This window comes from Staurois parvus, unplaced genomic scaffold (assembly GCF_062004578.1).
Source record: "Staurois parvus isolate SC_StPar_1 unplaced genomic scaffold, SC_StPar_1.0 ptg000556l, whole genome shotgun sequence".
In the NCBI taxonomy this organism is placed as follows: domain Eukaryota; kingdom Metazoa; phylum Chordata; class Amphibia; order Anura; family Ranidae; genus Staurois; species Staurois parvus.
The window spans coordinates 410,299-428,277 of record NW_028318352.1 but is presented as its reverse complement, the minus strand read 5'-3'; the positions used below and the strand labels follow the sequence as shown (position 1 = coordinate 428,277).

The 17,979-nt window shown below is 39.5% G+C and overlaps 1 protein-coding gene across 1 annotated transcript in view; it reads left to right on the top strand.

Annotated features, from left to right (window-relative positions):
- SLC8B1 (solute carrier family 8 member B1) overlaps positions 1-17,979 on the top strand; it is an 81,393-nt gene that overhangs the window by 13,632 nt on the left and 49,782 nt on the right. The window lies entirely within an intron of this gene.

Genomic DNA, 17,979 nt, shown 5'->3' with positions numbered 1-17,979 from the left:
TTCTTCTTTTGTTCTAAACTGACCACACCAAGCACAGAAGCTGATCTACGTTAGTGTGGTCACTTTTCATTCTTTTGGCTGGCCATTCAGAGGTACAGGTACAGAATCCTCCTGATTCTTTCAACAGTCAAGCAACAGACAGTCAGGCAATTCTGTATTTTGTGCAGAATATTTGTGTAGAGACCAGGGGCAAGATTTTGTGCACAAGGCAACCTGGTGGTAGCAGTGGGCCTGGTCCAGAACCTATGATTGATTTGCTGAAAGTTACCTTGTTACTGTATTGGAACATAAGGTAGCTTTACATGAGAAAAAGTAGTCTTTAAAATGTTAGTCCACTGATTTTTCATTTTTTTGGTAGATGCTGAACAGTCAAGGGTAACCTATAGCATACATACACTAGGGGATGGATTTACCAAAACAATGCTATTCCTCCTGCAAAACTGCATGTGCATTCATCCTGTGTGAATGCCAGCAAAGTCAAATGATTTGTTACTAGGCTAGTTTCTCTGCAGGCTTGGGAGTTCTTTATAAGACTAATGTGAATCAGGAAAATATACAAATACTCACCTAAGTGGTATTCCAACACAAAATCATTTAAAAAGAAACAGAGTCCTGAGTTCCCCTTTAATATACTGTATTTTTACAGATTGAATTGTACATTCACGCCTATTCTGGATATTATTTGTTAACTTCTGTGCCCTGTAAAGACAGATGTTACAAGAAAACCTCTAAAGTTTGGAAAGATTTAGACAGAATTGGAATTGATCGGCACGGTCACAGGGGTGTGCTGGGAATTGCGAGCAATCTGATGGATACTCACTCTGGGGTTGTGTATTGCGGTGTATGGAATACTACGCCGGCAGCACGGAACATTACAGCCACTATGTGCAGTGGGTACCAGAGGAGTGGCCATGATAATTGAAGATAATTTACATTTCTTTTTTTTTTTCCCCTTTCCTCCTGAAAAGGTGACCTTGCCCTTTAAATCATAACCTTCACGAGACATGCACAAGGTTATGAACTACAATAATATACATTTTTGTAGTAATTGGAACAGCCACTTTATTTTCAGAACTGCAGAAGTGTACATAAGCATCCAGTACAGGTGCTTCCCGCAGTCAAGATCTCAGTTGCCTGAATTAGGAAAATTAGTTTATTGTATAAAAAGTGGTATACTCACAAAAGGATAAAAATCAAAGGTACATCAAATGAAATACAGCATGGTCCAATCTCCCTGGAAGGTGTCTTATAGAGGACTATACATCTCCAAATTTTTGACGCGTTTCGAGGCTACGCCTTTTCCTCAGAGCCGATACCTACATGACCTGTGTCCTCTCTTAAATGAAAGAGTGGCTAGCTGATGTCTGGAGAGACCATATATGACTGCCAAATGACCCACAAGGTTATATTAAATATATAGTGCAGCGCTGTAATATAATTAAATGGATAAAAGTGAAATAGTTCATAAAGTCCTTTCACAATAAAATAATCAAACATGTGAAGGCCTCCTCCTCTTTAGGTGACTGGAATCAAACAGAAAAAATGCGCACTCACCGACCGTGCATTTTAAATGCGCATGTGTGTAATTTATCCAGATGACCAGCCAGGCATGCAGATCCAGAGAACTCATAGATCATCCCTCTTAAACACTGACATCAGCCTTGGGTGCAGTAATATACCTCCAGGTCCAGAGAGCCCTCTTGCCCCAAATGATAGGTAGACAGGGGTCCCCCTCCCGGCAGAGGTAAAGATCAGACACCACCGGACCTCCTCGTGGTCTCAGTGGTCGGGAAGTCACACTTGCTACTGGCTCCTCCTGAGGCCTTTCATGCTACGGCACTTCATCAGAGGGTGGACCCACAAGGTTAGAAACACTGACCTGATGAATGATTTTCTTGCCCACCATCATTTTACTTCTTTTGCTTAGGCAGAAACATTTTTCTTAACTGCATGTTTATTTCCATGAAGCTAGCAGCAGGCAATAGTGCCTTAGGCCATCGGTAGAGTGTCATACATATCTGACCATTCTCTATTATGTATGGGCACTTTTCCTAAGGTAGGTATCTCTATGGCACATATTTAAAGAGTAACTCCACTTTTGTTGAGAAAAAAAAATTCCCTTCTGGGTGATCAATGTTCATTGCAAGGATTTTACCAAACTTTGTTGCAGATTCCTACCTTTTGTTATTCTGAAAAAAAATACCTATGTGTTTGTCTGTTATATAGTTAATCTGGCTGAAAAAAGACAAAAGTCCATCCAGTTCAACCATAAAAAAAAAAAAGTTACAATCCTATACCCACAGTTGATCCCGAGGAAGGCAAAAAAAAAAACCAAGCAAAGCATGATCCAATTTGCTCCTGCAGGGAAAAAAAATCCTTTCTGATCCCAATCGGATATTCCCTGGATCACCGTTACCTATAAATGTTAGTATCCAGTTATATTCTGTGTATTTAGGAAACAATCCAAGCCTTTTTTTAAAGCAATCCACTGAGCTGGCCAGAACCAACTATTGAGGGAGTCTATTCCACATTTTCACAGCTCTCACTCTGAAGAAACCTTTCCGTGTTTGGAGATTCAATTTCTGTCCCTCCAGATGTAAAGAGTGCCCCCTTGTCCTCTGTGATGACCTCAGGGTGAATAACTCTGCACCGAGTTCACTATATAAACCACTGATGTATTTATACATGTTGATCATATCCCCCCTTAATCTCCTCTTCTCAAGAGAGAATAAATTCAGTTCCTCTAATCTTTCCTCATAGCTGAGCTCCTCCATGCCTCTTATCAGTTTAGTTGCCCTTCTCTGTACTTTCTCCAGTTCCCCAATGTTCTTTTTTTGAATTGGTGCCCCAAAATGAACTGAATATCCCAGATGAGGTCTTACTAATGATTTGTACAGGGGTAATATGATATCTCTCTCTCTGGAGTCTATACCTCTTTTAATACAAGAGAGGATTTTGCTCGCTTTAGAAACCGCAGCTTGGCATTGCATACCATTATTAAACTTGTGATCTACCAGAACTCCCAGATCCTTCTCCACCATTGATCGGGAACGAAGCCTTTTTTAAAAAAATGCTTTTGGTCAGGTTAGCGGCAGCAGCGGCGGTGACGGCGGGCATCGTGATTGTCATTGGATCTACTGCGGGGGACATTCTTTTAGTTTTTTCTTTTAATAATGGACTTGTCAAAGACCGTGTCTTGTCTTTTTTCACACTACACTTTTTGTTTTTTTGTACCATGTACCCCATACTCATTCACATAGAGTAGGATTTGGGGACTCCTTTGTTAAAGTGGGCTTCCTGATTCTGATAAGCCCCCTGCCCGCAGACCTCCACAACCACCGGCCAGGGTTGTGGGGAAGAGGCCCTTGTCCCTATTAAAATAGGGACAAGGTGCTTTGGGGGGGAGCCCCCCTGCCCCAAAGCACCCCCCATGTTGAGGGCATGTGGCATGGTATAGTTCAGGAGGGGGGGGCGCTCGTTCGCCCCCCCCCCCCCCCACTTTCCTGGCCTGCTGGGCTGCATGCTCGGATAAGGGTCTGGTATGTATTTTGAAGTGAACTTCCACACCAAAATGTGAAGAAAAAAAAAAGGTCCCCCCACACTATTTTTTTTTTTTTCTTCACATTTTGGCATGGGAGTTCACCTCAAAATCCATACCAGACCCAAAGAGCTTGGTATGGATGGGAGGGGGGACCCCACACCATTATTTAATTTATTATGATTCCGGTTTTTAAATGTAATTACTGCTTTTTTATTTTTTTTCTTGACTATAGCTCAGAAATTCAGCTGTCACTTTCCCCGCAGCTAAAAGAAAGAGTTTTCTTTTAGTTTATTTCCCCCAGTTAAGAGAAACAATGTTTTCTTTTAGTTTTATTTTCTTAAAATAAACAAAGTTTCCCTTAACTCTGGGGAAAGTGACAGCTAATTCTGTGAGCTATAGTGAAGAAAAAAAAAAGCCGGCAATTGCATTTAAAGATCGGAACCGACATACACTTCGTATTGTGAAAAAAAATTTGTACAAAATTTGTAAACCGAGGCATTATTTTCAATGGATTTTCATTCGTAAACTGAAAAATACGTTAACCAAGGCTTTTGTAAACAGGTATTACTGTAGCAGTGTCTACATCCCTTAAGGGCCAGTTCACACTACATGTATTTCAATGTGTTTTTTTTTATGCATCCAAAATGCACAGAAAGTAGTTTCTATGGTTGTCAATGTCATAGGTCACATCAGTACTTGCAGTTCCAGTGTGTTCCAGTTGCAGAAAAAAAAGTAGATTGGAAAAAGGCACTGAAACGCACATGTCCCTATTTACATTGAAGAAAAAGAGAGGGGAAAAAATTAATCGGAAAGCATCAAAAACGCCCCAGCATGCGTCAAAAACGTACCAAAAACGTGCATTCAGGAATGCATCTGGACTGTGTTTCTTTAGTGTGAACCGGCCCTTAGACATAATTTCCCTTTGGGAGTATCTCACAAAAATTATATTTTTGTTGCAGGGGATACCAAAAATCTGACTTAGTGCAGACTTCTGGAAAATCAGTGAGCCAATCACACAAACAGGAAATTACATTTCTGGGGAGCGTTTTGTACACCATCAGCATACAGAATGCCTCCAGGTTGCCATATTGCACTGCATTTTACAGAAAAAACAGCGCTGCAGATTATAAAGGAAAGGCAATTTTTAATAGCATTCAATTACAATATGACTTGTGTCACAATTGTCTATACTATTTTTTTTTTTTCCCGCAAAATCAGAGTTACACTTTAATATATCATCTCTCTTATAGATAAGCTAAGCACACTTACTGCAGTTTAGAACCACCAAATATCTTGTGTACTGTACAAAAGTAGTCAGGGATAATAAACGTATACATCATATACTATGAATGCATAGTAATAGTGAAACAAGAGATACAAAACAACAATAAGTTGCAAAGTATACTAATAAAGCATACCAAAGATGATGGCCCCAAACATTATGTCAGGGATTGTGACAAAATTGAGGCCCAAGCACCAAGGAGGACCCGCAAACCACTTATATGGTGCACCTAAATTGTTGTGGGTGTGCATGTATCTTATATAAATGGTTGACTGTACAAGGTGAAAGTTGTGATCAACATTTTGGAAAAGTTTTACAAGAAGGCAAGTCATAAGAGGTGTCAATACATACAATAATATTTGCAAATATAGCAGAACTCTATCTTCCCACAAAATAAAAACCCTAATTCTAAGTACATCTGTACTACAGTTTCCCTTTTAATCTCTCTTCAAAGGCTTTAAATACCTGTTTATCCTGTCAGTGAAATCCACCTAATGCAGCTTAATCTGGTGGTATGGCAATGATGCTGCACTACTCTTGAATTCAAAGCAGAGTTGCCGCTATCGTGTGTGCTGTGGCTGCTTGCACTACATTGGAATGAGAAGATGGTGCAGGTGGTGTGGCTATGATCATTGTCATTGTCTTTGCTGATTCACAATCATGTAGCCATCAGTCAGCCCCTGGCCACACCTACTTGGCCCACTGCTTTCTTGATTAACAGTACTGCCTCTGTTACGAAATTTTCCCACTGTGAGCTGCAGTGTCTGAGAGGGGGAGCGTGTGAGACACAAACAAAGGAAGATTTTGCTCATTCATGGAGAGTAATTCACACCATCCACTGTTACAATGCAGCAGCTGGTGTGCGGTGCAATCTGATGGGATCACTGCAGTGCACTGCAGACATTTCATTAAGTTCACTTGGCAGCTGCGCAGTATGAGGCAGTAGATTGACTTGTGCTGTGCTACGCTGGTTTAAAAGCACTGTACTTTTTCAGCGCACACCAGTGCAATGCAGTGATGTGAACTGGGCATATCAGAGACCAGGCATTTTTATGTGATGGGACCAGGGACAGACTGACCATTTGGAAACTCGGGCAGTGCCCGAGGGCCCGGGGTCAGTAGGGGGCCCCATGAGATGCCCCTGGTACCTTTTTCATAGGCTTTTTTGAGTTTGGGCAAGGACACGGGGGCCCCATGATCCCCTATTGCCTGGGGGCCCCATGATGGGACTGTGCTGGAACAGCTGCTCAGCACAGTCCTATCACATCTGGTGTGAATATAGCCTGAAGGTAAAGGAATATTTTTTTTTAATCACATAGTAACTGGGTTTCAGACTTTTTTTAGAATGTCCTATAGGATCCTTTAGTTGTAGTTATCTTTTTTTATTCATGTTGTCTTAACCATAGCCTATAATAGTATAATGGCTGAGCGGGAGTGCTGCCATTCTGGGTGGGCATCATGTGACATCCTCCCAGGATTGCGCCTTGTGCATGCCCCACAGGCCGAATTGCCACTGCCGGTACCATGTGATAGCTGCGACCAATCAGCAGATCGCATGACAATTGTACACAATGAGTGACTTCCATTCATAGCCATTCATTGTGTACTATTGTGTTGATTTACTGTGATTGATCACAGTGATCACAAGGTACAGACAGGGCCAATCACAGTGCATCTGTACCATGTGATAGCTGTGGCCAATCAGTTTCACAATAGTACACACTGGATGAATGGATGGATGTCATTCATAAAAAACAAATGGCTGCTTAAACCAGTAAAACAGTGAGAAAAAAAAATACCAATCACCTTCCTAGAGTAGTACAGCGCCACTATGGTAACACTGTGTTACTCTGGTCACTGTTTGTAAAAAAAAAAAACAACTAAAAAAACAAACAATTGTAATAAAAAAGTAAAAAAAATTTAAGAGAAAATTCTTTTTTTTCCTCTCCACACTGTCACCAGTCCATGTCCCTGAAAAAAAATTGTGAAAAACAAAATCTTTAATTTCTTAATTTTCAAAGAAATTGCGACAGAAAATTACAACTTAAAAAAAAAACATGCCATGCTTCTTACTAAATACCTTGGACTGTCTACTTTCCAAAAAAGGGTCATTTTGGGGGTATTTGTACTCTCCTGGGATTTTCAGGCCTCAAGAAATGAGATGCTGATCAATTTGCAAACATATATCCCATAGTTTGTAGACATAATTTGGGTTATTCTTACAAACAAAATGTAGCAGATTACTTTTTGACCTAAATGTATGAAGTAAGATTATTTAATTGCAACATTTTATAACAGAAAAACATGCTTTCTTTTTCAAAATTGTTTTTGATTTTGTTTGTTTAGCAAAAAATAAAAAACCCAGTGATGAGTAAATGCCACCGAAATAAATCTCTTTGTGTACAGTGTTGCATGACTGAGTAATTGTTATCCAAAGTGTGACAGTACTGAAAGCTGAAAATTGTCCTGGGCAGGAAGGGGGTGAAAGTGTCCGGTATTGAGGTGGTTAAAGACCTATAAATCTAAAACCTATTTTCTAAAAACTAAGTAATAGGCTAGAAAAATTTCAGCTTGGACACAACTTGAGTTACCTGGCATTTTTTTAGTTTACAGTTTTGCTGTAAAGAACTGATTGGCTTGGCCAATAGCAGTTTCCAGGTAAGGAAAGACTAAAGATAACCTTCAGTAGGGCACTCATGAAGTCCCAATTGCCTGCTAGTACAATCCCTCCCATCAATAACTCTATTTCTGATAACATACGTGCGGATTACCACCACTATCACATAGATTTCACTTAACTGGAATCAGCAGTTCTTTTATATGCAGTTAGCAGTTTTTCCCTTGATGGCCTTTCACCTTCCTCCAGTTGTTACAACTTTTTTATTTTTTTTGTGAAAAATCAAGGTTACAGTGGATTCATAGTTTCAATTGCAATGTTATTCTGTTCTGTTTTTAGCAAGGTGGAAACGGTAAAAATATCTTCCCCCATTACTAAACTTTAAGGTTTAACACTGAGGCATTTTTAATCCATTAAATGTGTCATTTAACCACTTGCCTACCGGGCACTTTTACCCCTTCCTGCCCAGGCCAATTTTCAGCTTTCAGCTCTGTCTTACAATGAATGATGATTGTGTGGTCATGCAACACTGTACCCATATGAAATTTTTATTTTTTTTACACAAATAGAGCTTTATTTTGCTGGTATTTAATCACCACTGGGTTTTATATTTTTTGCATTATAAATGAAAAAAGAGTGAAATTTTTGAAGTGAAAGGTGAAGGTTTTCTTTGTTTCTTTTATAAAAGTTTGCAAACAGGTAATTATTCTCCTTCACTGGTGGGCATTGATGAGGACACACTGATAGGTGGGAATGATGGGAACTGATTGGAGGCAATGATGTGAACTGATAGGCTGCACTGATGGGCACTAATAGGTAGCACTGATGGGCACAGATTGGAGGAACTGCTGGGCAGCAATGCTGGGAACTCCTGGGCAGCACTGTTGGGCACTTTTGGGGCTGCACTGATAATCGATGCCCTGATTATCAGTACAGATGTCTGCTTTGACAGTTGCTGGTTACTGGCAGTACTCTCCTCACGTTGTAAGAGTGTGAGGAAAGTACTGCCGATAACCGGCAAGTGTATTTACATGGTGGTCGGCTGTGATTGGACACAGCTGATCACATTGTAAAAGGCCGCTGTGATTGACCATTTACCATGTCATGGTTCATCTGTGTCCAAAGGACAAAGCGATCACAGACAGGGTTGGGTGTGAGCCACTGGGTGCATGTGAGAGGCACATTCTGGGTGGTTGTCATATGATGCCCTCCCAGAACTGGACATTTGGCTATAGCATTGTAGTAAAGTGGTTAAAGCACATGCATCAGGATGATTGACTTGCTGTGAAAGTTTGGTAACTGCCACATTCCCTGCTTTATATATACAGGGGCATCTTTGTAAAGCATTAAAAGTGACACACACACGATATTCACTGTGGGTGAATCTTTCTGATGTATGTGTTTTAAATTACAGGGAATGGGTAATCCACCTGTTTACATTTGCTGAATGTTACATTCCCTGCTTCATAAATAATATTCCATAGCTACATAAATGTAACATATTTCAAATGTCAGTCCTAAAGTTGGTGATCATGACAAATGATCACATCATATATAAAAAATAGGCATGTTTAAACTGTATTCAATCCTCTGAATTTACAGTTTGAACTTAAAGTGGAATTCCAGGCTATTCCTAACTAAGCTTAAGTTAGTAATTAAGCAAGCAAGTGGTTGTAAAGCTCTGACATGTAATATGAACAAAGCATACCCCTCTATGGTGTGTAATTGTCTAAGTCCAAAGCACAAAGTGTCATTTCTGTCTGCTGCTTTCTTCCTCTGCTACAATTATTAGTCACTTCTGACTAGTTTCCTGAAACCAAGAGAAAAATTGTGACAGGGGTGTCCACAGCCTATGATCGACAGCCACAACTCTGTTGCTGTATGAAGGAGGTGTGTCCCCCTGCCCCCTGCTTTTTAGAACAGAGAGTTTATCTGTAAATTCTGCACTTTGAATGGATGTAGGGGCAATAAGGCTGTAGATAAACAGGTACATCTCTGTATATCACCTGAGGCCAGTCACTTCACTGGGTATATGTAAACATTTAGAGCCACTTTTAACTTGCTCCCTCCCCCTTCTAAATCCTTTTCTAACTGCCCATGAAAGGAAGATGCTTATACTTGCCTATTCTCGGGGCGCTCCGGTCCATTCACATGATCAGCTCCCAGAGGCAGCTTCAGGGGAGAGGAGACACAGCCGATAACATATGCCCCATAGTAAGTCCATGGGTGATATCACCGCCCAGGCATTCCACCCATTGTCTGCGATCTCTCTCCTTCACTGCAACTGCCACTGGGAACTGATGATGTAACTGAACTGATGCATCCTGAGAATAGGTAAGTATAAGCATCTTCTTTTCACATAGCTAGAAAAGGAGTTGTAAGGGGTGGGATCTGGTTTAACCCTTTCACGCTGACGTAACACAAATATGCGGCCTCACAGAACTGGGCTTTTTCTGTGGGGCCGCATATTTGCGTACTTGTCTATGTGCTGGGAGCACACCACACAGCTGTGATAGCCTCTGATTGGCTATCACAGTGACCAGTCACTGCACAGCCCGCCCCCCTTGTTTTTTTTTTTCTTTCTGAATGGATTAGAGAGATACATTGAAAAAAATCTGTTTTTTAAAAAAAAAAAGATAATAAATATTAAAAGATAAAATAAAAAATACCTAGATCAAGGTTTGATCTAGTTCAGTGCCAGGTTTAGTGTTTAGGTCAGGGTCAAAGGTCAGTATTTATTTTTAATTGGTATCTGTCAGTTAGTGTCAGTGTGTTTTAGGTAAAACAAAACAAAAAAAAACCATAATGTGCACTATTGTTTCTGGGCTGTACTGTGGGTACAAACAACAAATAACATACACATACAGTGATACCTTGACCTACGAGTTTAATTTGTTCCATGGCCGAGCTTGTAGCTCAGTTTGCTTGCACATCAAATCATTTTTCCCCATTGAAAATACTTAAAATGCCTTTAATCCATTCCAACCCTCAAAATGCCAAGAATGCCAAAATAGCATTGTCACTAGCACTTACTTTCCTGGGATACATGGTTACAAGAACGTTAGAAGAAGGAATTCGCACAAAACACGAAGCACAAAGCAAGAAACCGCGAGCACAACGAATCACAGTGTTTACTCTACGAGGTGAACACGTGAAGAAAACGAGAGAGTGTGTTGGAGGCTGGGGGATGCTGTGGCGCCGCTGCTCACTGCGCCATCTAGCAGCGGCGTCTCGAGCTCATACCGCAATTTTTTGCTCACGTAACGATGCAAAAAATCATCCGAGTGACGACTCATACCTCGGAAAACTCGTACATTAATTCACTCGTAGGTCAAGGTACCACTGTATATGGTATTGCTGCGATCATGAAGAGCTGGAAAATTTATTTTGGGTTGTTCTTTGGTGGTAGGTTATGGTAGTAACAAGAAACACACAACTAAATTTAAAAAAAACTTTTTTTTTTTTTTTACTATTTTGGGCCAGTTTTCTTTTGATAATAAAAAAAATCAGGAGCTATCCATTATCATTTACCACCAAATGAAAGCCCAATTTGTCCTGAACAAAACGCGATATAATTCACCTGGATGTACAAAGTAGTTGTGATGATGTGTACGGTTTACTAACACATGGCAATGTTGCAAAATTGTGCTTATGCGTTAAGCTTTGTTTTACCCTTAGGAGTGAAGGGGTTAAACATCGTTAGGAAAAGCCTGGAATTCCACTTTAAGATATACTTTTTTTGTGTAAATGCTACTTTTGCCACATTATTATTTTTTTTAAATGATAGCCAAATATTTGTAGTTCATGTTTAAGAAAAAAAATAGCTTTAGAAAATCCCTATGTTGTGAAGCCTCTTCAGGACTACACACATGGAAATGGATTCCCTCAGGGCAGACTGACCATTTGGAAACTCAGGTACTGCCAGAGGGCCCGGAGTCAGTAGGGGGCCCCATGAGATGCCCCTGGTACCTTTTTCATAGGCTTTTTTGAGTTTGGGCAAGGACACGGGCCCCATGATCCCCTATTGCCCGGGGGCCCCATGAGTTGTCAGTTCCCTTATGTAAAAGAAAGTTTCTAATTGCTATTCAGAAAGTGTATTAAGCATTTAGCTCTGTTCAGTACCTACCTTAGATGACCGACCTGTAGCAGATCTCAATGAAGGTTCAGTATCACAAGTAATGTCACGCATGAGTCGGCACTGCTTTCCCCTGTATGCACTCCTTGATCTAGCTATGAGTGGAATGCGTATGGCGTACACTCTCTTGATCACTTGAGCTAGAGTGGATTTTACTTTTGCCGGTCCTTGAGGGAACATTACCCAACCCCTAATGGACCACTGTCAGACACTTACAGCACAAAAATAACAAAGCGTTGTAAAGTTTAATTATGTGCGTCTTTGTTTATTTTATATTTACTCCGCATTGTCATTGAAAGAAAACTTATTATTTCAGTCCAGTCCATCCATGTGATGCAGAAGTCTTTACAAGAGAAAGAAAGGACTTTGGATGGCCGCACATCTAAAAATCACTTTTATTGTAGAATCTTCAATAAAATCATGTCTCCACAATCGCTAACACACTTTGTGCTTGTTCAGCATTTATTCATAGCTGACCAGCTCTGTAAAAGTGCGAAATGTGTTAGCTGTTGTATGCTGTTTTTTTCTGCTGTGTTGTGCTGAGATGTGATTTTATTGAAGATTCTACAATAAGTGAATTTTAGATGTGCAGCTGACCAAAATCCTTTCTCTTGTGACTGTTGCAAGCTGGGCCAGCACCTATCAGTGTGTTAGCAGTGATTGATCAGTGGACCATCCTGGAGCAGTGCTTGTTTTCTGTGTGATATAGAAGTTCCAGCTCCCCTGTGTCTTGGACAGGGGCGGACTGACCATTTCGAAACTCGGGCACTGCCCGGGGTCAGTAGGGGGCCCCATGAGGTGCTCCTGGTACCTTTTTCATAGGCTTTTTTGAGGTTGGGCAAGGACACAGGGGCCCCATGATCCCCTATTGCCCAGGGGCCCCATGAGTTGTCAGTCCGCCCCTGGTCTTGGAGCGCTTGACAAGGGAGCTGAATTTCAGGAGATGTGATGTCACTTACCAACTTCCATTGCCCATCTGTTGTTGGTGCTTCTTCCTCTCCCCTGCAGCAGCCACTGCATGACACAGAGGAGCCTTAGCTCCTGCATCTCATGACTGGACCAAATCTTTTTTTACCAGATCTATACAGCATAGGTGTTGGGAATCATATTTATACGTAGCCTTTATTTCCACTTTAGAGGCACAGTCAAAATGATATTTAATGTCCTGTTTACTTACTAGCTAGAACAGTCGCATAAAGATTGGGGTTGATTTACTAAAACTAGAGTGCAAAATCTGGCACCGCTCTGCATAGAAACCAATCGGCTTCCAGTTTTTATTGGCCAAAGATTAATTTGAGGTTAGAAGCTGATTGGTTTCTATGCAGAGCTACACCAGATTTTTCTTTCTCCAGTTTTAGTAAATCAACCCCATTGTGTTCTGTACGTTTAAAAATGTACTTTAAAAATTTTGTTTGTACCTTTTCAACAGTCTGTCATTTATTTAATAGACAAAGACCTTTTAGGGAACATTGAGGTTTCGGTGTATTTTTGAACACATTGAAACCAAAATTTGTACCCCTGTTGGTGCTTAAGATTTATTCATTTTAATTTTTTTTATAATATTTTATTAAATATGCAGCTCTATGAATAATATTGTTCTTTTTGAAGTCGTCTTACAAACTTCCCTCTGCATATGGCATTTTTAAAAAATGTTTGTTATTGTGGTGGTCACTTTGGAGGTTGTATTTTCTTTATTGTGATGATTCATTTACCCCATTACTCAAGACCATTTGTGTGGGTGTTGGAGTTTCAGTTGTTCTTTTTAAAGAAAGAAATGTAGGAACACCAATATCCAACACCCCTCCACCCACCGAACTAACTAGAAATAGCACAAATATATGAGACATGAAAAAATCCAAACAACCCCCCCTCCCTCCCCCCCCCCCCCCCCACACACACACACGAAGAAGACAAAATACTAATTCAGCAAAAAATGGAAAAAGGTGGTGTTTCTTGGAAGAAATGCTTTTTTCTCCACATATAGGTTTAAGACTAAGAAGCTAATAATCTCTTTTGTAATGTGATATGTGAATTTAATATTCATTATGGTTATATGAATTCCAAAAATGCCATCAGTCTTGCTGCTTCCCTGCCAAATTAAAACTACATCTATAAAATGTTTATGTAAATGTAGCAGGGGCTGCCCCTTGGGATTCTATGTTGTCAGCATAACCTGTCAGAAGAGATTTATGTAGATAGCAGAGGGAGGAAACCGCAGATAGACACTAGGTGCATTGGATTAAAGTGTTACTAAACCCACAACAGTAAAATCAGTCTGTATATGCAGTAAAGCATGCTTGTTATACTCACTGTGGAACCTAAGGAGTTAATCCTACGCATTGTGTAAAAATGATGTTTGATCCTGTCTTCTCTGATCCTCCTCCTTCTTCTACTGTCCCCAATCCTACTGATAGTACAGAGCCCTAGGAGGCACTCTGCACGTGCTCAGTTAGGTGCATATTGCTTTTTTTTTTTTTGAGAGGGTGTGATCATCAAAGGGCCAATCAGCGCTGTCCAGACAGAGGGTCAGGGGTCATGCAGCCTCATAGGACAGTCAGTAGAATGAATACTCCTCCTATAAGCTTTAACCAGTGCTCAGCCGGACACTGATAGAAATCACAATACTGCTATATACTGCTGATGAGAAAGGGTATTTAGCAGTTTATATTTAATAAAATAATTGCATTTCCATGTTCTGTGTACTGTGGGAGACCAGATATAGTGAATGCAGGGTCATGTCAGAGGTTTATAACCACTTGAAACCTTTTTTGTTTTTTCCTCTCTATATAGCCCATATCACTATTTTTATTGTTCTTTGTTTTTCTTGACAGTGACCCCACCTTGTCTGCAGCTGTCTACACACAAAACATACTGTATATATTTTTATACGGATTTAACCTTAATAGTGTATTGTCCCTTCAGTTCTCTTCGTAAACTCACTCTAGGACCCATTTGGTTAAAAGCTATTTTGGCTACCAGTGTGATTCTGGACTGTAGAAGAACAGCAAAGCACACAGGGGTTTCATGCAGATTTTATGCGGATTGTGTCCTTGTAGGAGTTTAATGTTACCACGCTCTTATACTTGTTTTCTGCTAGCTTCTGCAACTTTCTGGCTAATACCTCCTCACTTGCAGATGTTTTTCTGACTATTTGCTTTATGTTCTCATTTAAAATGGTTGTAACGGGTGAAATGTCAGTCACAGATTGTGAATATTGTGGCTAGTACATAATATATCTGGAACCTTGAATCTTCAATGACCTTCACTATCTCTCTGCTGCAGCGGTTTGGATAAAATCCCCATGACCGATGCCATTTGTTTCACAGGCAGGCTTATTTTCTCCCCATGTCTATTACAGTCAATATTATGTCTTTCATGGAACCATAGAAAATTGGTATGAAATCAATGTAAGTGCAAAATCATGAAGAATCTGAAGACACTCAGAAGTCTTTATGTGAGAAGAACGTCTGACCACAAAGGTCTGGTATGTGGAATAGACTATGCCAGCACATCTAGAAAAGATGCATGATGAACGTTCAGAAAAAATATATACAATTCTGCGATTTCAGGTCCTGTATACTTTAGTAATGTAGTGATTGCTCCTGCGCTAAATGAACACAACCTAGACTAAGCTGCTAGCACCCCAACCTCATACCTCTAAAGGGATAAACATAAATGCTATAAATTATGGTGCAGCGCTAAATAACAATATAAAGTGCACTAAATATAATCAAATGCCACCATATGGATCCCAATACAGGGAATTTATATAAAAGTGCAAAAAATCCTTAAAGTGCAATACAATAAATAAATAAAACATGGGTCATAGTAACAGACCCCAAATACTGTGAAAAAAACCTCCAAACCCAAATCCCAAATTTGGGATACTGCACACCAATAGTGTAAACAAAGTGAATCCCTACAAATGGGATAAATAAAGTGACAAGTGCCAAAACACACATAAGTGTATACACTATACACACCGTGAGAGACACAGAAACAATCTTGGGTATAGTGAGTTACACAAAAACAATCAAATAAGCAGTGAAACAATAATAGTGAAATCACAAAAAACAGCAAAAAGTCCTTACTGAGTCCAAATATTAGTGCTGTGGGAATCCTCCACACTGAAACAGACAGTGCTCCACACTAAACAAGAAACTGGTGTTGTATGACTTCACTGCTTATTTGATGTTTGTTCACTATATTTAAGATTGTTTTTGTGTCTCTCACTATACCCAAGATTATTTTTGTGTCTCTCATAGCGTGTATAGTGTATACACTTATGTGTGTTTTGGCACTTGTCACTTTATACTATGGTTATTTAAATACCGTGTCGCGCGCATGCGCAGTTGAACATTCGGACGCCAAGGAAGTAGAGGGCAACTCGGTCTCGCAAAATATAACAACAAGTTATAATGTGTATATAAATGATCAAAAATCTAAAGCCACACTCTTTATGGGCACCATTCTTATAAAGTGTGCTTAGAGAAGTGTATTACACACGATCGATGTATTGAGGGGTGTATGAAATATTAACCGGACTGTAAACCGCCTCCATTAAACTGTAGTCCAAAAAAGACTACAGACATAAACTCGACCGATGCTTTAAGGTTGTGGGACTACAAGTTACAGCATAACCTCAATTTATAAAAACAAAAATATGCTGTGCTATTTGAAATCTAGTAAGCACAAAAGTGCTTAGGATGTTATAAGATAATTATAATAAATAATAAAAACCCTTGTTTGTAAATTCCACAAAAGGTAAAACCTGATGAAAGGGATTAATACATAAATAAAAATAGTAATAAAGGACAATAAATATAAAAATAAAACTAGATAATATATATAAAATGCCAGACGTGAATACTAAAATACAATGAAAAAGATAAAAAATGGGAATAATAAAAAATACAGTAATAATATAAAATCAATAAACATAAACCATATAACAAATAAAATATTGTATTAGTAATAATGGCATGATGATCTATAATGAAATCTCCTCTATGGAGGGTGGATCGCACCAAGGACACCAAATCCTCCATCATAAATAAATATAGCAAAAAATTCCATGTAGAAGATGTACTAAAAATAGAATAATAATGTACTGAAAAAAGTACAAAGGTCCCACAAAAGGGGGGGGGGTTAAAAAGGTTAACTGGTGTCAATAAAACAATTGATGTCAAGATCAATGTTTAAGCCTTGAGGAGAAAGGGTTCGTAGCTGGAATATCCATTTAGTCTCTAACATGGACACAGCTCTGCGTTTAAAAACTCCTCTCCGGTGTTTTTTTAATAATATCAATACCGGTGAATTTCATGCAATGAGGGTTTCTATTATGTGATTTTCGAAAATGCATAGAGAGCGAATGTTCCTTATATCCTTTTTTAATATTGTATAAGTGCTCTCTAAGCCTGTCCCTAAGCCTTCTAGTGGTCCTACCCACATACTGCTTACCACAAGAGCATTCTAGAAGATAGACAACATGCGTGCTATTGCACGTAATGACTGACTGTGTGTCATATAGTTTTCTTGTGGAATTGGAATAAAATGTTCTTACGGGTTTCTTGTGGACTCCATTGTTAACACATAACATGCATCTATTACATGGATAGAAATCTTTTTGACTAAAACCAAAAGATAGTAGTTTCGGAGGGTTAACTACATTAGGACCTAAGATATGCCGCAAAGAGGGTGCTTTCCGGTAAGTAATCTCAGGATATTCCGGTAACACATCACCTAAAACAGGATCATTTTTTAGAATGGTCCAGTTCTTCTTGATAATTCTTGCTACCTCTTTGTATTGGACAGAAAGATTTGTTATAAATGGGCAAAATCTGTCCGATTTAGGTCTATTTCTTGGGGCAAGGAGGTCTTCTCTTTTTAACGTACCTACTGCTATAATGTCTTTTTCTAAAGTGGCAACATTGTAGCCTTTCTGTACAAATCTATTTTTCAGTGTATTGGATTGGGAGATATAATCATCAATTTTGTCACAATTTCTGCATAAACGCAGGAATTGCCCCTTCGGAATATTTTCAAGCCTATCTATATAACGGCGATAAAACAGGAGTTCTGGTCATTCTCTGGAGTAAATCAGATCCTCCTCCCATCTTGCCATAAAGAGGTTTGCTAAGCTGGGGGCAAATTTCGCCCCTATGGCTACACCAGTGGTTTGTAGGTAATATTTGTCACAAAACCAGAAATTGTTGTGACTCATGGCATAATTCAATAATTCTAATATAGAATCCCTCTGTTGGACAGGTATGTCTTCAGCTGTGTTCAGATAGAACTCTGCTGCTGCCATACCATCTACATGTTTTATGTTGCAGTATAAAGCAGCAACATCTGCCGTTACCAAATAAGTAGGATTGTGCAATTTGATCTCTTTAATATCTGTC